The sequence below is a fragment of the Agelaius tricolor genome, unplaced genomic scaffold (genome assembly GCF_023055355.1).
Source record: "Agelaius tricolor isolate 1412-34295 unplaced genomic scaffold, bAgeTri1.0.p SCAF_1, whole genome shotgun sequence".
NCBI classification, from domain to species: domain Eukaryota; kingdom Metazoa; phylum Chordata; class Aves; order Passeriformes; family Icteridae; genus Agelaius; species Agelaius tricolor.
Window position 1 is genome coordinate 19,977,502 of NW_027269261.1, and position 20,477 is coordinate 19,997,978.

Below are 20,477 nucleotides of genomic sequence, written 5' to 3' on the forward strand. Positions count from 1 at the left end.
TTAAAACATTCGGCAGTTTTACTGTCTGAGCAGTGTAAATATGATGTAAAAAGAAAATTAAAGAGCATTTACACAGATGCATACTTGTTCATTGTAGCTATAAAATCTAGCTGCAGGGACCTGGCAAGAGCAGGAGTCTCTTACTCTTCAAAACAAGTTATTCAGCAAAAAATTAGACACCAAGCTTTAGCTTGGAAGAGTTATTTTTTGTTAGCTTCATTTTTTATTCATTCCTCCAAAGCCACACTTCCCCACTTTTTTCTTGGTTTATAATACTGGTCACACAATTTACTGCTGAAATGGGTTAAGGGATGATTTGAAACAAAATATTTGTTTCACACTCTTGAGGTCACAATCCACACACAAAACTTTTTTCCCTTCTACTCATGCAGCAGCCACTTTTAGACAGTGAATCCCAGCCACAGGGAATAAAATCCCCTGAAACATCAGCCACAGGTTATGCCTAGGATAGGGAAGGCATTCTGGGGAATCTTATTTTCCAGCGTTGGTTGATGTTTCAGTCTGGGATTTCAAGAACGCCGACTACAGTTGTTTACACTGCAAAGAAAGGAGCTTTTTGATCAGGGGAAGCTGAGTCACTACTCCCTGTTAGTTTTATCATTTTGCAGAGAGCGAGAGCTGATGCCTGATCTTTCTCTGACCTTTTATTCAAACTTTCTTTTCTGCATTCCCAGGCTGTTATATTCTGTTTAATCATGTCTCTTTGATTTTCATAAGAATCAGATACTTTTTTTGTTTGGTGTTACATGATGTCATAGACAAAAGCAGCATTAATCCCAAGAGGTTACCCTCCGGTCAGAACGGTTCACTGAGAGGATGAGACTCAATCCTAGAGCTTTTTTCTGGGTCCTGAGCTATTTTCAGGAATGGGGAGAGGGAAGGAGGGGGTGAACTGGTTTTTGTTTTGTTTTGTTTTGTTTTGTTTTCCCACAGACATCATAAGACAAACAGACCACAGGTCAGGTAATGTAAGCAACAGACTGCAAGACCATTGCCAAAAATTGTAACCATCCAATCATCTCTGAAGGAGAAAAATTCATTTAAGTGACACATGTTAATAGTATTGAATTCAAAACACTTTCTTTGACATCCAGATGTTATAAAGTGCCATATACGGATTAACAAAAATATCTTCTGGTCTTTCAGATCTTCCTTCCTTATTTTGATCACAAATCAAATTCTGAAGAAAATTTTTCCCACTACTGTCCACTGATCACATCACTGAAGTATTTAAAAATTTTAGCTCGCTTCCTATAAGGAAAAAATGGGAAGCATAACCACAAATATTTATGTTAGTGTCAGTGCTTATTATTGGAAGCTTAGTCCAGTCTGCTGCAGTGCCAGTGCAAGAACATACCATGAGATATGGCAGCCAGCTCTGCCAGGAAGTTCAGAACAACATCAGTACACACAGATCTTCATAACCTGTAAAGGACAGAGTATCCCCAATGGGAAGGTGTGGGCGACATGCAAAAATGTCCCCACTTGAAATTGCTTCTAGGTCAAGGCTTTGGAAAGGCATGGCAGTATTAGCAGCAGGCATGAGCTGGATTTGGAGCACCTTGGTCTTGGAAAAAATGAGAGCCCCAGATTTTGGTGTTAATTCCTTTGCAGCAGGTATGACCACTAGTGATGCTCTGCAGCATCTGGGTGCTTGCTTAGCTGTCTGCTGTCTGATATTGTACCACGACCCAGAATTTTCCTGTAAGATGGTGGGGAAGGAGAGGGGAATTTTGGGAGAAGGGATTTAGGTCACCATACTGTAAAGCCTGTTCAGCTTCCACTTCTTTCTAAGGGTAGAAGGGGTAGGTGGTGAAATTACCAAGTTTATAAAATCTTATTAACTGATCAGATGGGGGCTCTCTTTTTGAGGGGAAGGAGTCCACAGTGATCATGATGCTGGTGCAGAGCTCCCTTCCCATAGCAGGGAACCTGTGTTTCCTTAGCTGAGGTCTGTGTGCTCTTCTTGTGGTTGTCCTTCTTTGTGGGGCTTGAATTACCCATAGTAGCGATAAGAAATAAAAGGCATAATAGCAAAAAGAAATAAAAGAAACATTACTAAGTTCTACTAATAGATAGTAGATAATAATAATTAGAACTAATGGGGAATGCAATTACCTAAGAGAAATAGGTTAGGGATAGAAGGCTCAGTAATGCTTCCACCAGCCTGCCCATTTTTTCTCTTTTCCTTTAAACATGTCAGCTGAGATCCCAATGTTATTTCGGTGACAAAAGATCCTCATTATAGTTTTACTGCTGTCATTGTAGTCCTACTGCTAACTGTATTTAATAAATTAAGCTTTACAACAATAATGAGGGTGTATTCACTGTCACAGGCTGCTTTATGACAAAGGCACTCAGTACTCAGGAAAGCCTCCCATTTCTCCTTCCCAACTGGGTAATCTCCTTTCAGTTAGGAAAATATAGGCCCTTTTATCATCAAAAGTTTTTGAATCTAAGACAAAAGGGAGCTACCTCAAAATTATTGAAATATAAAGGCAGTAACAACAACAAAGACAGACAGCATCTCAGCTTTATCAAAAATCCAAGTAAGTCTGAGGTGTGGTCAAGAAGAGCATTCAATTTCTCCCCATTCCCAGATGAGAGCTGTAACCACAACTATATTCAAATTCCTCAGTTGTTATATTTTGGTACATTTTCACCTATCAATGAAGCAGATTCATTTTCTGGAATTTTAAGGTTTATGATGCATTTCAGTTTCTTCCTTTATGGGAAAGACACATTGCAAACATTGGGCAATGTCTTGCAAAGTCTTGTCCTAACCTAACACGACTGAGCAGTGTGGGAGGAGGAAGTAATGACTTCCCCCTGACCTGAGTAGCTGACATGCAGTCTGCCAAGAATCACAGCCTCTTTGCTCCAGGGAACACAGGAGCAAGTCTTCAGAGAGGAGGCAGGGAAGGGGAGGGACAAAGGGGGGGGCTCAGAAGTATGTCTCTGCCCCCTCCTGTGCTCCATGTGGCAGAAGAGAGTGGCTGCAACACTTAAAAAGAAGTAATAAATTCCTCCCTACCTTTTTCCCCAGCCAGTAGTTTGCTTGCAAAGGGTTGGGCAGCACAGCCTTCTCAGGTTGATGCCATTTTGCAGTGCCCACAATGTGGGGTAGCATATAAAATGCAGAGTCTAGCCCATTTGGAAAAAAAAAATGGGTTTCCTGTGTGGACATAAAGACAGGGCTGTAAGGATGGAATTTCACAACAGAACAAAAATAAAGCACATTGCTGTTCCAGAATTTCTCGATTCTTATTCTAAACAGCAATAAACCCACCTCCCAAACCCCAGTCCGGACAAAATATTAGCATTCCCTCCACTCTGGTTACAGCTCACATCCCTCTTAATACCTCTTGCACTGCCATGAACTATTTGTATAAGAAAGGCTTATGTTTGAACTGGAATTGGCACAAATAATTACCCATTGGATATTCCTTTTCTGCAGAAATCGGACCTCTTTCAGTGCTTCACAAATCACAGAATCCACTGAGGACAGAAGCCTGTGTTTTCTTCTTCTCCAAAGAGAATAAAAAATCGGCAGTAACCCTGACAGCTTCCTGTAGTGTGGCTCTCACAGCTTATTCCAGATGAGCTGAACATTAAACTTGCCATAAAAATGTTATGATGGGAGGATGTATCTCCCACAGTACTCAGAAATTATGTAGTGAGTTTTACCATCATCACCCCCAGGTTGTAACCCTTCCCCAGCTCTTCTGAAAAGTGAAAACTGTAAGAATAAACTTTAAAAAAACAGACCATAACAACGACAAATAATAGAAATAATTCTCACAGGCAGCAAAAACGACCTAAGCATAGCCCAGAAAGGGGCATCGCTTCTGTGTGCTTGGTGAACGACTCGGCCTCACCCACGGGGGCACAGCGGGATCCCCCCGCGCTCTGTGTGTGCCAGCCGGCAGGGCGGCTGGGAGGCTGCCCCGTGCTTCCCGCAGGAGGGAGGCCGTGTTTGAAATGTGCTTGAAATGTGCTTGAAATGTATTTGAAATGTGTTTTACCCCTGCTTGCCCCGCACGCTGGCGGTGCGATCGCAGTGAGTCAGCTGGCCCCCGGGCTCCTCTCCGCGCCAGGGGACTGCGCCCCGCTCCCGGTGCCCTGCCCCGCTCCCGGTGCCCTGCCCCGCTCACTCTGCCCCGCTCCCTCTGCCCTGCCCCGCTCCCTCTGCCCTGCTCCTCTCCCTCTGCCCTGCCCCTCTCCCTCTGCCCCGCTCCCTCTGCCCTGCCCCGCTCCCTCTGCCCTGCCCCGCTCACTCTGCCCCGCTCCCTCTGCCCCGCTCCCGCTGCCTTGCCCCGCTCACTCTGCCCCGCTCCCTCTGCCCTGCCCCGCTCCCTCTGCCCTGCTCCTCTCCCTCTGCCCTGCCCCTCTCCCTCTGCCCCGCTCCCTCTGCCCTGCCCCGCTCCCTCTGCCCTGCCCCGCTCACTCTGCCCCGCTCCCTCTGCCCCGCTCCCGCTGCCTTGCCCCGCTCACTCTGCCCCGCTCCCTCTGCCCTGCCCCGCTCACTCTGCCCCGCTCCCTCTGCCCCGCTCCCTCTGCCCCGCTCCCTCTCCCTCTGCCCCGCTCCCTCTGCCCCGCTCCTGTCGCCCCGCAGCGGCGCGGAACGATCGTTCAGAGCCTCTATTGATCGTTGGGAACATTCAGCTGCTGACATCTGTCAGGCTGCCTCTAATTTCACCAGCGATCGCCAGCAGAGGATCTGCCCCCTACGGTTTTCTTCTCACTGAGCAGCTGCTGCTCCTTTATAGTCTGTTTGGTTATGTCATCATTAGCTTTTTAAATACGGGTAAGGAACCTTAAAAATGCTTTATGCTCTCAAGAGATCTGGAATTTCTCAAAAAAGAAAGAAAAAAATGTTCTGATGTTTCTCAAGCCTCCCTCCCATTCCCCTTCTGAAAAGGCTCAAAAATGTGGAATGTTGTGGGAAATTACTCAGAATGTAATAAAAAATGTACATGCAAAAAGAAAAAAAAATCTAACTCACAGCTTCCTTGGCTGAAGTGATGTCCCAGGGCTGGATCCAGCTCAGCAATGCTCTTTGGCCTTTCCCTAGTTTTCTCTTTCCAGGACCACATCCTTCATTTAGTTTCTGCTTCCAGGACCCTATCTCTCACCCACACACACCACATAAATATACAGACACATACAGCTCTGACACACATTTCTTTCTGTGGCACAGGATACCCCCAAAGCTTCTTTTCCCTTTTACAAAGTTCAAGCAGTCCCTGTGCAGAGCACCTCCCTTCTCTGCTCTTTAGTCTCCAGCTAGATACAAACAGTCCAAAACAGGGTTTATTTACTGGGTCTGCTTTTTTAGCCATTTGGACACTGCAACACTCATTTTTCCTCCAAGCATATCTTGCAAAAAGTAACTAAAACACTTCTGGAAAGTACCTGCTCTTCAGGTTGTTTTGCATTTTACAATGTTATTTTATTACTGCTCATTTTACATACACGTGCTTATAGCTCACCACATTTTTTTCTGACAAAAAAACAATTGACAATAACTTTACAAAAGGTCTTGCTGAGGATTTAAAAAACATTAAAATACATAAAAGGGAGTTATCTCAAAGGTTTTCAGAATAAAACCAGACCTGAATTTTATTGTTTTGGTAACAATTTTAACTTTCCTATCCAGAAGTCACTGCAAAAATTACGGTGTTCAGAGCTATACATACATGAGTCATTCCCTCCATCTCTTTTATACCCCTAAATATTTCTGCTGTTACCATTCACCAAACTTCATGCTGTTTACACTTTTTCATAAAAAAGCAGAATATTTTTATAGTTAAAAGATCTATCAAAGGTGATAAATACTATTCACATGAACATGACAGCCTTCAGCTTTCTTGAGCTGTATTGAATGGCTCACATGAGATTCAGTGGTGCAGAGATGGGCTTTCCAAAGCCAGTTAAAAGCACGGATTGAGGAATGCATTTCATGATGACACTCAATGCTGACCATCTAATAGGAAGTTGATTGGAGTTCTTGCATGTTTAAATATAGGCTTTGATACCTTGCTTGATCATGCCATAAACGAGTATAGCTTAGATACGTAAATAGTTTAGAAAACATTGTGTGCTTAAAATAACGTTTTACCCTTTAAATGTTCTTGTCCATTTTCAAATTTTCCATCCCAGACAGTATTGCCATTGAAGGACACAGAGTTGAGAACGTTCTGTCCCTGGGGCTGCCCAGCTGGGTCACTTCAGCTCCTGCAGTAACTCACCTCAAACCAGCCAATGTGCCCGTCCCACCATGGCACATGCCCAGGGCTCGCTCTTGGTGAGGGAGATTTTCACACTGCTAAATTTCCACTCATTTGTGCTCTGGGAGATTTCAGGGCTGGTAAGGAGGGATCTCTGCTTTGACCCACCAAGTGCTTCTGTTTTGCCATGGCTGCTGCAAGGGCCATCTTGCCATCCCATGTGGTCTTGAAGCCTGGGAAAGGGAGCTCCACAGCTGAACACAGCGGGAAAGGCAGGAGGTCTCCCGGCCTGTAAAGGCAGGAGGTCTCTTGGTCTTATTTTTGCATCATTTATCCAAATTTTGAAGGTACTTCTTTAGGTAGCACACACTTCTAGATGCCCCCATAAGGCCTCACAAGTCTTCCAGGCTGACAGGAATCCTGAAAAAATATTACAGTTTCTCTGTACTGAATTGTTTTTCCAGTTCAATATCCTGGCACTTATGCTGCTTTCCAGGACAGATGTTGTTCAGATAAACATCTCCCCAGTAATGCCACAGAAACAGCGGCAAAGAGAAAAAGCTGCAATATATCTCTGCTGTCCTATCTCTATTTGACACTGATATATTTGCAGAAGGATGGTGTTAGACACAAGCCCAAAGGGGTGTAGGTGTGTTACCAGGTTGGAATGAATTAGCTGCAGGTAAAAGGGAGCCAGGACCTGCACAGCATGGTTTTGGCACAAACCTTGGCACAAGGGAACTGTGTGTAGTCCAGAGCCAGGGAAACCTAGGGATGAGGTGGTCCAGGGTGTCACATTGTCTGTTCTAACTAAAGAATTTGAAAGAGAGGGATACAAAAGGCTCTTTCCAGTTCTCAGTTTTTGAACCACCCCACATAAAACTTTATCAGAAGTCACTAAGGTGATTAGAAACCCCCTATTTTTTCATCTGCTGTCAAAAAATTCCTCCAGGAGAGGGGATCTTCCCAGGACCAAAGCCATATAGGCTGTAGTAAAGGTAGAAAAAAGCAAGAGAGAAATACAAGATCAGATGTCCCAGTATCAGAGGAGTAATTTCAGGTCTACCCATACATCTGAGAACAACATTTCAAGCACTGGCTTGCTGATTAAAAATACTTTCATCATCTCCTAGAAAGCTGCAGTTCCCTTAAAAGTTCCAGCCACAAAAGTCCATTGTTCATTCTTGCTCCTAGAGCATTTGTGAAGTGGGTTTTAGGCACCCAGCTCCAAGTGGCTTCTAGGGACCCTTGGAAGCCAAACTCCTTGAGGCATTTCTTATCTAAGACAGAAAAGTTTCTATATGGAGTAGGAGTGGGCCAAACTCTGACATCTCTGCTCCCTGTTGCAATAATCCCTTCCCGACTGCTGATGAGCATTCTGACATCTGGAGTACCAAACCACCAGTGCCATCTCTAGGGAGGTGTTTTTTCTGACAAATCTTTCTGAAGCTCCTTGCAGGTTGAGAATGTGCACTAGGGCCTTATCTGCACCAAAAGCAGTTGGCTGGCTATGCATATTAAAAATATAGGCTATTTCTGCCCCAAAACAATTATGATCTGAGTTGCTTACAAAACCTGTTTGTACTGATAAGCTTCTGTGTTTGTGTAGCAAAATAATTCTCCAGGAAATTGTGTCAGGTTTGACTGCAGCTGATTACTTTAATCTCATTTAAATAGTATTTGCAGATCAGAAAACATGAAAGTATGCAAAGAGGTATCAATAGTCTGCTACAGAGAGTTCACAGAGCAGTGGCCCAAAACTATCTTGGTTTGTTGGCAACACCAAGCACAGTTTGGTAGTGCAAATCTAAACATGATGTTTATGGGCATTTTTCATCTGCCACAGCTTGTCACTACCATGATAAAAAGAAATCAAAACAACAACTCTATCAACAACTCTATATTAACATCCAAAAATCTCAGTGTTTTCTACAAATACCAGCTACATCTCAACTATATAAAATCTTCAAGTCTCCTGGAGAAGAGCCAGGAATGGAGGACAGCTGTGCTTGCCTTTTTCAACATTCCAAGTTTGGGTTTTGGAGTTCATCTGAAGGAATGATAGTAACCAATCAAAGAAACAGGTAATTCTATAGCTGATTGTACTGGAATGTCTTGGAAAAAGAAACTTGTGGATTCACTGAAATGTCATTTTAGTGCCAGTGCGAAAATTACGTCCAGATTATTTCACTTCAACATTAATGACACTGGAGAGACAGGCAACATTAATTGCAGTTTGTGCTGTAACTCAAGAAATTAGTGATTACACGTGCCAGAGTGCCTCAGCACTATGCCTGCTATGAGATTACCTCTAAAACAAACACAGGCAAAATTTACTGAGGCTGCTTGCATGTCAGAGAGAGCTCATGCACATGGAACAGGGAATTGAGCAGCACAGGGTGGCTAATAGTGCAGCATTTGAACTTTATAGTGGATGGCAGACAATCTAATGGGTAATTAAGCAAAAGGCTGTTCTACTACTCAGCTTTAACGAGAACTGTATTTCCAAAGTATGGAAAAGCATTTAGATATGATTTGCTGAAAGAATTACAAGGAATCTTGGTGCACACATAAGGACTGTGCTGAGATGGAAGAATAGCTGACCATTCTGTCTGAGTAAACTATTACATAACAGCTAAGCTATAATAAAACCCCCATTCCAAATCAAATAAGTCTCCCAGACTGCTTAAAATGAGTCACCAACAGCTTTATAAACATACAAAATACTTGACAAGGAAGTCTCTGATAATTTTTTCGTAATTATGTCTGTGAATTGTTCTCTGTTGACATCACTATTAGAAATGGTTTCCCATAAGCTTGCACTGCCTGTTAACATCTGCTCATTAATCACTGAGGTTTTGAATATTTCTTTCATTACAAGTTTATTAAAGAGTTCACACCGTTTGTCCAAAGAGATGTCTAATTAACACACAAACAATAGCTGAAGACAATACAGTTCTGGGTTTTTTTGATTTTTATGGCTTCAAAACACTCTGAACAAGTAATGATTTCACAAGATGATCACAGATGAAGAAATACCTGTACATCTTAGAAATATGCAAGGAACAGAAAATCATTTTTCAAGAGCCAAAAGAACTCTTTCAAACCTTGTTTGTCATCTGGAGAAAACACTGAAATGTGATTTGGAAGCAAATGCAAAGCAAAGCAGTATTTCTTAAGACAGTGCTGCAGGGCTGATAGAGTGAACAGATAAATTTGGCCTAAAAATGACCATGAAAAAGGAAGGATGTAATCAGGGCCCAAGGAAAGAAGATCATCCCCAGGAAAATGATTTTTGATGAGAGAGTCTGACAGTTACAACACAGTGTTTTGGAGGCAGGAAGGTCCTAAGTTCAATGGCAGCTAAAGTATCACCACAGGCAGTTCTCTTGACCTCTGTGGTACCTCAGTCAGCTAAGCTGTAAGGCTGGCTTCCATGGAAATCCAGATGTTGCCTCTGAATTAAACTGTCCTGAGTAAATAAGTTACCAGAAGAACTGCATATCTGAAAAATGCCTTAGCCAGAGGTTACTAAAGGATATTACTAATGACAGACAAATGAGGAACATCAGAGAATGCCATATTTGAAGATACTTCAGCCAGAGGTATTTTCTATGTAACACTTGGGGAAAATAAATAGTGAGTTTTTTACACTTTTAATAATTAAAAAAAAAAAAAAAAGCCACAGATGCTACTGTTTAATGAAAGCTAAAATACTTTCAGGAGAAGTAAACCTATAGTGGCAGCACTCAGTCATTTTACTAGGTTATTAAAGTACAAATGAATCCCGTGCAGTCTATCCTGCAAAACACAAACCCAGGGGCAGTGATGGGCAATGCTTATGAAAAAAAAAAAAATTTCAGATGGCCAGCAAACTCTTGTTTCTGCCCTAGGTAGAGCACGAATAGATACCAAGCTGAAAATAGATCCCTAAATAAATAAAAGAAACACAGGCTGCAGTACAGCTATGAAGGCTTCCAGCAGGAAATGTTCCTAGTGGTGAGCTCTTTGTCCTGATGTGGACCACACTGGCTTGTGGCTCTGGTAATGGGATGGGGACAGGGGCTGCCTGCTGGTTTCCTTCCTCTGAAGAACAGTTTTGGGGGAAAGAGTGGCAGTAGAGGGCAAGAGGTGATCATGGCTGGATGCAAGGAATAACTGCTATGACAGTCACATTTATCCACAGCTGAGCACACTCTCATGTCATGGCCATACATAGGACCTGCATTCTGGACCGTACCACAGAAGGAAGAAATGCAGTTGATGGTGATCATAAGACCAAAGATAATGGGCAGAACACTGGGTCTTATGATTATGTTTTTCAAGTCCTCCTTCTTGTGCAATTTTTATTCTCATTTTTATTTTCTTTTTCTTTTTGTATCTCCTTCCTTCAAAAAGCAGAGTATCAAGAGCTTCGCCTAGGATGGGTGGCTATATATATACTGGAGTGGGATGGAGTTTGGTCTTTACACTTTTCTTTGACACAAACAGCTTTGGTTTGAACAAAGTGTCTAGAAATGAACAGGGATTTTGCCATTTTTTATTATGTGCAAAATGCTAGGAATGTTTAAAAGTAACAGTAACCAAAGTAACAGGGAATAGGAAATAGGAGAGACATTTATCCCCTTAGAAACAGCTTTATTCCCCTTGCATTTCTACAGGAGCATAGACGTTTTCTGTCTGCTTTGGCACCAGAAGCAACTTTTTCAAACATCAGGAATTTTTCTGTCTTTTGCAAGGGCTGCATATACTGCATGTGAGAGCAAGAAAATGGACCTCAGTTTTAGAACACTTTACCAATGCTACCAGCAGGACAGGGTAACAAATATGACATTCTTCTGAACAAGACAGATTGTAGAAAAAATAAATTATTTCACAGCACTCGAAAGTAATTTTAAAAATTTTCTTTTGCAACTAGTTCCTGCTTGGTCAATCCACTCATAAAAGCAGCTGAAAAATGTGGAGTAGGTTAAGATGAATGTATGTGCCACTTGTACTCCCCTGGTTGGGAGATAAGTACAGTTCAGCATGAGAAAAGAGGCATTTTTATTGCAACAGTGATCCAGCAAAATCAATCACAAAGGACCTGATCTAAAGTCCATTAACATCCAGTTTTTCCACTGGTTTAGTAGACTTTTAGTCAGACCTACTGCCTCTTCTACAGTATCCATCTCCTCTGATCTTAGAGAAGATTAGTACAAAGCAAAAGATATGCACGCTGCCATGAAGGTCATGTGCACTGATCAGCCACAGCATATGCCATAGGCAGAATTTCATGTACCTCAAGCTGACATCAGGAGCAATTTAGAGTAAGAGGAGAGTATTGAATAACAGCCTTTTAAATACAGTAATTATAAGGTCTTTGAAACAAATACTGGCGTTGTGATTTGGGGAGCCTGAGGAATTTAATCAGCCATTCTTGATCTAATTGCCAGTGTGATTTTCACTCTATCAGATGTGAGTTGTAATTGGTTTTGAAAAGTTTGACATACGATAGGCTTCTGGGCTCTCCTTACTTAAATGCTTTATTTGTTTTATCAAACAACTTTCTAAGCAGAATATGTACCCTGGTCTGAAACTCTCACCCTCTTCCTAGGACGCAGTGAAGTAGATGCTGAAATGCCTGGAAGAATAGCTCTGGAAAGCTATCAGAGCTAGTAAGGTCTGAGGTTTTGATATTTACAAAGAGCCAGAAACCACTTTCTGCTAGCATCCAGTATTTTAATTTTAATGGAAAGAAAAATGAATCTTTGTCTTAAATCCCACAGTAGAAGGACAACTTCAGGAAAATGAAAGGAAATGCTTCTTCCCAGAGTGGAATTCATTGCTGCAGGAAACGCTGGAGTCAAATACTATGTCTGGATTTCTACAGGACTGCAGTGGCACTACTAATAACAACTGTAATTTCAATTTATGAGCTCAATCCTGCACCAATAGAGTCCTTGCAGGATTTGGGCTTAGATCTGCAGGTTTGCTGAGGCAGGAACCTGTGTTCAGAATTATCAGGGCAGACAACAAAAAGGGACAAGAAAGGCTGAGCTACCACAGGTGTTGTGGGAGGCTCCAGCAAAACCATTGAAATATCAATGGGCTTTGTTACCTGTCTCAGGTAAAAAATACTCCTTTTTAAGCTGAGGAAATTGCAAACAAAATTTTGTTTCAGGTGTAATGCATCTCACAGTCTTCTCCTTCTGCTAAATTCAGCATGCTGCAGGGACTTTGGAAAGAGCAGCAAGCTGGTCACATTATTTGGGTCTGATTATGGGGCTGAGCCTCTTCCTCTATGGCAGAAAAAGGGCAAGTGCTTTCTGTCAACAAAGGAGTGCAGAGAGGGGAATGTAAGGAGGCTGTAAAGAAATGTGATGCAACACGACCTGGGCCTGATCCAGAGCTCCGCAGAGCCAATGGAAAGACTCGTAACGAGTCCTGGATCCTGCTCCAGAGGGATTGTAACTGTGCTCTGCAGAGAGCCCAGGACCCACCTTCACTGGCTGCACAGCAGGCCCTTGTCCCCGTGCCAGGCAGAGGCGAGCCCTGTCGAAAGGTTGTTTGTTATTGTTATTGTCATTGTTGTTGTTATTATTGAAAGAAGTATTTTCACAGCAGTGAAGGTCAGCTACGAATGATGACTCACTTGCACCGCAGATCTACACAAATAGCATGTGCTAAGATTACCATCTGGTATAACAATCTACATCACAAGACACCACATTTCCTGTTACCCAGGGTAAGTAAATTTCAAGCATGAGGGAAAATTTTAGCAAGTTTCCCCAAGTACCTTTGCAGAAAGAATAATGTGGCTTACACAGAGGGGGGAAGAGAAAGGGAAATTATGAGGTAAATGCTATTCCCCTCCCTCCTGCCCCCTCATCTCCCAAGAAGAAAAACATATTAAATTTGCAGTTCTCATTTCTATCGTATTTAAAAAGTCAAATCTATGTAATGAATACCTGTCTGGAGGGAGTCCAGCGGGATGCTGACAGCCAGGCTTTCTGGACACTGTGTGAAATGGAGGGTGTATGTTTCACTCTCTCTCTCCATCTCTTTTTTTACTATTTATTTAGTGTCAGGACAGTGCTGTGTGTGCAGCCGCCGTGAAGGGCGTTGGATCTCGGCGGTGCTGACGATGCTCTCCCCCGCACCCGCTGGCTCTGAGCTTGCGCTGGGAGCACAACTGGGCCTCTGCCAACCTGAGACACCCCAAAAATTGAGGAAGGGTCCACTCTTTCCCCCTGGTGCTGTGTGACTGCCAGGGGTGAGCTACCCAGCAGCCCCTCTCCTTGGAGGTGATGGTTGGGCAGCTCCCCAAGTGAGGCGCAGATGAAAATACCAAGATGAATCAAGCTGGTGTGTTTCCATGGATGACAGTGGCCTGGCTGCGGCAGCAGCTGAGAGTTTTGTCCCAGCCAAAATGGCACTGCTGGCAAGGGGGAAAGAAGCTTTCTATGGCAGTGCTAAGCCTACACATGCTAGGTGCTAAGCGCCACATTCATAGCCTGGCAAAATTTCCTGGTGCCACTGAGCATCGCTTTTCCTCCTCCCTCCATCCAATTTGCCTTTCCCATAACCCCTGTGTGAGAAGGGGCTGTGTCCCTGCTGGAAGATCAGCCCAGGGCTAAAGCCACGTCCCAGGGTGATACTTCAGCCCCACAGCCTTTGCAGGTGCCAAACAACACATCTCCTACCTGATGTCTCTCCCTCCAGCTGTGGCACGGCATCCCTCCCCTCAAAGGTCCTGGTCACCTCCCAGGAGCTGGCTGTTGGCCAGCCTGACAAGGGAGAGGGATGGCTCCTCCTCCAAAGAACCTAGCAAAACCAGTGGCCCTTGAATTTGGCAGGAGCTGAAAGAAAGACCTTAGCCTCGGGAGGAGAAACAGATAAGTCTTTTCCAGACAAAACAGAGGTGAATAAAACAAATAAATAAATAAATCTGGGCAAGCCACTGGATGCCAGAGGCGCTGCACATGAGTGAGGTGGCTGGGAATCCCCTTTGGGATGCTGGCAAGGGTTTCTTTGGCTTCAACATGATGTCTTTTGCCGTGACTCAGTGCTGTTCGAAATCAGCTGCGGAGACAGGCCCCAGCAAGGATGAGGGAGATTTCATCTCCTGCATCTCCTGCTCACATTTCAGACAAAATCCAGGCACTTTCTTTCTGACTGTTTGTTTGCATGCTAAAGGCTGCAGCCCTGGTGGAAATACCAGGAGACAGGCAGACAACAGAGCAAGAAACACAGAGATGTAGTGAACATAAGTGCCCTTTTTCCCCAGCCATGGGCACCCTTCTTGCCTTTCCCTGCCCTACCCAGCAAATCCTTTCCATATTAGCCATCCAAAACTCTGCTTTCTGTGACTCACACTTGTTTTAAACCATCTCTGCTGATGCCTGGCCATGACACATCCAGCAGGAGAAGTTGGAGCTGCTCTGTCAAAGCCTAAGACCATAGTCATTTGGGGAGAAAATCCTTTTAAGTGGTAGGACTTGTCTTGGTTTTTTCCACAGCCTGAGCTACCTATGCCTCAGTGAAAGGGCAAAAATCTGGTATTCCTCTTGCTCCATGTAAGTCTAGACCTGCTGTCAATGATGGCAAAACAGCTGCTGCTGTCTGAAATAAAAAAGCAGCAAGTAATGCAAAGATCATAAATTGTGAGCAAGCAGAGCCTGCTTGCTTGCCTGACAAAATTGGGGTGAAACTGACAGACCTTTGCATATCACCTTCTGAATCTCCATGAAAACTGCTGCCCTGTGGTGCCAAAAGGAGAGATCTTCCACTCTGCATTGGCCATGTAGTCCCAACAGCCTGAAAATGCAGGGACTGCACCTCAAACCATGTAAGACACCAGCCAGCAAGACTGAGAAAAGACACAATTGTTATAGCTGGATTAGAACAGACCATGTTTTTTCCACCCTAAAGCTCCTAAGGAGCTTTAGAGGAAGCTTCAGAGAGCAAAATACTCTCATGAGCTGGTAATATACATAAAGCACATAGTGTTCCCTGTGACATGCAGCACCCATTGAATACATGATAAAATACTGTGGTGTCTCCCAACCTACACCCACCCAAAGTCAGGCCAACAACACTTTTGCTTCTCTTTCTGTTTTATCGAGGCATGTGCTGAAATAAATCAGACCTCTCACAAAATTACTGGACTGAACTGATGCAGCAAATTAGACCCAGCTCAGGGTGCATCAGGACAGCTTGAGATGTGGCACAGTTGTGTGTAACTTCAAGTCCTAGTGAAAAAAAAAGCTCTACAACTCCAATTAGTTTGATAACATCTCTTGAAAGGATGATACACTGGACACCACAGGCAGGAAAAATTTTAAATCATGACAACTGTTGGGATGTTATATTTGCTGTGAAGCTGAAAACTGGGAGTGGGGGCTGCCTTTTTAAAGATATTTTCTTAGTTTGTAAAAACTTTGCTTAAACCCATCTCTCTAAAACCTCTGCACCAAGAGTACAGATTTCATTAGTAACCCTGCAAGAATGAAAATGTGACTTCAGCACTTCTGAGTTATTTTTAACATATGAGCCATTTTCTGGAGAATCCAAACCTTTGATCAACTTTATGAGAAATACCTGTGACAGAAAGAAAACATTTAATGAGCCAGAGATGTCAATTACAAGCTTTCAAGCAATTTTATACCTTATATAACGCATATAAACCAATACAGTTTAAAGTGTATTTTATCATTCTATAAATGTTCTAAACTATCCCTTTTAATATTTCAACTTTTTTTTCCATTTATTTGTTTCAAGGCATGAAAGATAAACCCTTTTCAAATGTTCATGGTCTTTCATGGTATAAGGCAAAACAAATTAGGAACAAACCAGCAGAACAGCACAGAGATTGTAAATTTCAAACAAATGAAACACTTCTGCATATTTTATTTTCATCAAAATTTGTTCAGATGGATAAGTGGCTGATGTTGATTTTGTGGTTTTTGTGATTTGCTTCTTTCTTTAATATTCTCCTTTACTGACCCTTACGCTTCAGGACCTGACCCTGAATCACCAACAATAAGGAGGAATATATCTCTGACTTTAGAAAAAACATGTTCCTTTGCCAACATCTTGGAGAGAAGATTTTAGACATCCTTACTGATTGCTGGTGTCTGTTTTTAGGTGTCTTTCAGTGCCTTGGGTTTTAAAGAATGCTGAATTCCAGTCTCCTGAACTGCACAACCATTATATGTCTTGAAAACAGACTTTCCAAATATCTGTTTGCATTGGTAAGTCTTGATCCTTAGAAGACCTTGAGTTTTGCAAAACTGTTCCACCAGAATGCTAAGAATCTCTGATTATCAGTATAATAAGGAGTGGTAAAATAATAATACTTCAGCCATTTAAAGCTCATGTAGACCAAATTCTACTTTTTTCCATTATCAGTACACTTTGACTGAGAAAGAACAGGATGTTTCCCTTATACAACTAGACAAATGTCCTGGACAGAGAAAATGTTACAACTTCCAATTAAACTTAGGTACTCAAGCAGCAGACAGGCTAAATCCAACTGCTTTAGAAGGGTTTTCATTCCTTTGCAGTCTCTGGGCCTATCTGTAATACCTTTTGCTTCCATTTTGTGAGGTTTCTTGCAAAACATATTAGCCTCTGTAAGAAATCTTCAATTCCCACGGAGAATTACATTTCAAAATGATGCTCCGTGCTAGTAAGCAATATTTTTTCCTGGGCTTCCACATATGGCAATATTTATCTTCAAAGTTTTCCTCTTTGGCTTGTAGGCTGGTTTGCAAACCAGATGGTCTTGTGTGGCCTAATTGTAAGATGATTTGTTGTGTGATTCAGTAGCATTGTTTATTTGTACAGTGGTTTGATGGAATTTGTAAACTGCATAATATTGTTTTACTGTGTTTTCTTTTATGACAGAGCCACATCTTGCTCTGGCATTTATGGCGGCGATTATAATTAAATGTAGTTCTCAAGATACTTTGATCTCTGTTTGCTTGCTGCATTAAACTAGTAACATAAAAGCATAATATTTCTCATTTAAGCAGTTAAATAATGCTGGATTTGAAGGCTGAGTGAATGTACCAAATTTTATCTTAAACCTTCTAAAAATACACCAATCAAACAAATAAAATGTTAATTGAATGCTGGAAATCCAGTGGCTATTCGGCAGCATCAATTTAATGATTTATTTGGAGCTAACCATGGAATCACAAAATGGTTTGGTTTGGCAGGAACCTTCAAGATTTTGGAGTTCCAGCCTCCCTGCCATGGGCAGGGATACCACTCACTAGATCAGGTTGCCCTGGGCCCATCCAGCCTGGCCTTGGACGCCTCTAGGAGCATCCCCATTTTAACCAGCCCTTTTCACTATGTGTTCTGCAGAGAAGTCTCCTTTGCTTTTTTGGGACAAGAAGAATTTGTCTGTACTTGATCATTGCATATGGTTAGTTGTATTCACGTAAATATTCCTTAGCTAGGAATATATTTAGGTTTCCAAGCCTATAAACAGATCTAAAGAGCTTTCTGGCCTTCCTGTTCTGTTTCAATCATGAAAGGTACCTCCTGTTTAGTTTCTGGAAGCAGACTTGAAGAGGGATGACTGTGACTGGGAACCCAAAAAACACCTTGGACTATGGACTCCAAGATTAGAAATTTGGGATGTTTCTTTGACTTTTAGAAACTCAGCTTCAAGCCAACATTTTACTCAAAGTCACATGTGTCTCCTAGCTATCAATGGTCAATGTGGCAAACTGATGGAAAAATTTCAATGCCATACACTTTTTCAAGAAATGTCAACATAAGATACAAGCAAATCAATGCCATGAACTCATGGCATTGATACAGAGAAAGTCAGGAGACAGGCTGCAGAATGAAGAGATAAAAGAGACAGATTTGTCCTTTAGCCTTTGGAAGCAGTTCCCTTAAAGCAAATTGAAAATTTTTGGTATGGATTAAGAGTTATTTTAGTACAAAGATGCTCAGCATGTAATCTCTAGTCAGTAATTTACAACAGATTTGGAATAAATCAAAAGAAGCACAGTGTTCTAAACAAATCTCCTAATTATTCCAGCAGGAAGTATGGGTGTAATGATGATTCACATGAGAAGTGTCTGATTGACCTTTATTTTTCATGTGGACATTTGCTGCTTTCATCCCTTTATACAAACACATTCTGTGGCAGATTACCCTTGAAAAGATTTCAAAGGAATAAATCAAGATTCAGAGACAGACACATACCACCAAACAACCCAAGTGCATGAGGAAGCTGAAACTAGACTGTGATGAAGCTACTCCCACGCAGTGCCTGGCCAGCCTAGGGATGTGTCATCATATTTTGTAGTGCCTGAGAGTCACTGCTCTTTCACTTTCCTAAGCAGGTCTTTGGTAAAAAACCTTCTCCTTCTGCCTGTTCGTCTCTGGAGATGCAGAGTACAATTCCTGTTCTTTGTGGTCACTTTTTTGCTGAATGAGATTCCTTCACGCTTACATTTTCTCTTAGGTCAGACAGTGGTTGAACACCAAGACGTGTCTGAACATAGCTTGTCTTCTGCATCTACCTTTTTTCAAAGGGCCATTACAGCCTTATTCTCTTGTCATGTTGCCACTGCTCAGCAGTGAATAAAGGCCTGACTGCCAAAGAGAAGTGCAGCTAAAATCAGTTTTAAGTGGTGTCTGTCATCCCTTTCCATTAGCTGGTGAAGAGTATTGGCACTGAGGTGTTTGCCCCCTTAATACAGATAGGAAGGGGCAGGGCTCTTTCCGGAGAGGATTCTCACTAGGACATTTACACAGGAGGATCAGTTCATGCGGCTTTTTTTTTTTTTTTGGAAGAATATTGTCGAGGCTGAAAAGAGTTTAGATGATTAGCTATTTCTTTTTCCTTTTTTTTTTTTTCCCAAAACAAGAACTTGAAATCCTGATGTTTTCATTCTTAAATTCCAAAGAAAAAAGGTGACAGTTTTTTCACTCGTAAGACGTTGCTGCTGTATGCCAGAGGCAGGGGGAAAAACCTTTCCTCTGAAAAGGAAAAGAGCATATTCACCATTGAAAAGCTACAAAGAACAAAGCTTCACTACATGGTCTGCTTTGGTAATTCTGCAGACTCAAGTAGATGCTGCTGTGTTAATTCAACACAGGTCATGGTTTCATGATTTTCTTTACAGTCAGGAACATTGAAAATCTGCTTTCATGTTTGAAATGAAAGCTGATATACTCATCTGACTGTGACCCCAACAAACTAGAGCACAAATGACTGAATTCTGCTCTCAAGCTGAGCTGTGTGTGATTGAAAAGTGTAAGGCAAATATCCTTACCTGTTACTCTCTGAAGTCAAAGATATCTCAGCAAAGCCTGATAAAACTGTGTAGACAAATTTATCTCTGGGCTGGATTCCAATATCAAAAGGTCAGACTGAAAATTATCTGAGAGTACCATAAGCATAGTGAACACTGAAAAGGATAGTTTTCCCCAGGTTATAGTTATATATTACACCCATGCAATAAATACAGCACAAGAATTGATTCCAGCATTAGAGAATTTTATTTCCAATGCTGCTGGATGAGAGAAAAATGGCAGCAACACCTTGCAAAATATACCAATCTAAATGATAAGAAGATCAATTTCCTTCTCCAGAATACTGCCATGTTCATCATCCTTCTAGATTTCAAATATAAGCTCAAATGTGCAATAGAAATGCCTTCTTGCAGGCTGCTGTGACAATCAGTGTTCAAACACTTCACAAACACATATGCTTTGTGTGAAGGCTCTAGTAAAATAGCAAACTGAGCCTGACTATTCTTAGACAAATGACTTTAAAACCTGGTTTTTCCCCTGTTGAAATAGTTGTGCTGTAGTAAAGCTGAAGTAAGAGAGCTGGGAATAAGACCAGTCAGTTCAACCCTGTTGCCTCCAAAAGTAATTTCCTGCATCCAGCAACGCAAGTTACAAACCCAAACTGCTATTGTGGAGTAACCCAGAAGAGAATCAGTCTCTGAAATTTCCTTTTTTTTTTCCTCCCTTGGGCCATACAGCAAGACTGCTAAGAATACATGTAGTGAAGCTGTCCAGAAAGTAGAAAGTTACTTAGCAAATAGAGGGAGTGGCTTATGATTACAGAAAAAAAAAAAAAAAAACCCAACATTTCAACCCAATATAAATTTTAAAGAGGTCTTTAAATTTATATACACTACTTTAATTTATGTATCCACAGACATGGATCAAACATGACTTGATTCTTTCCTTTTTCACTATATA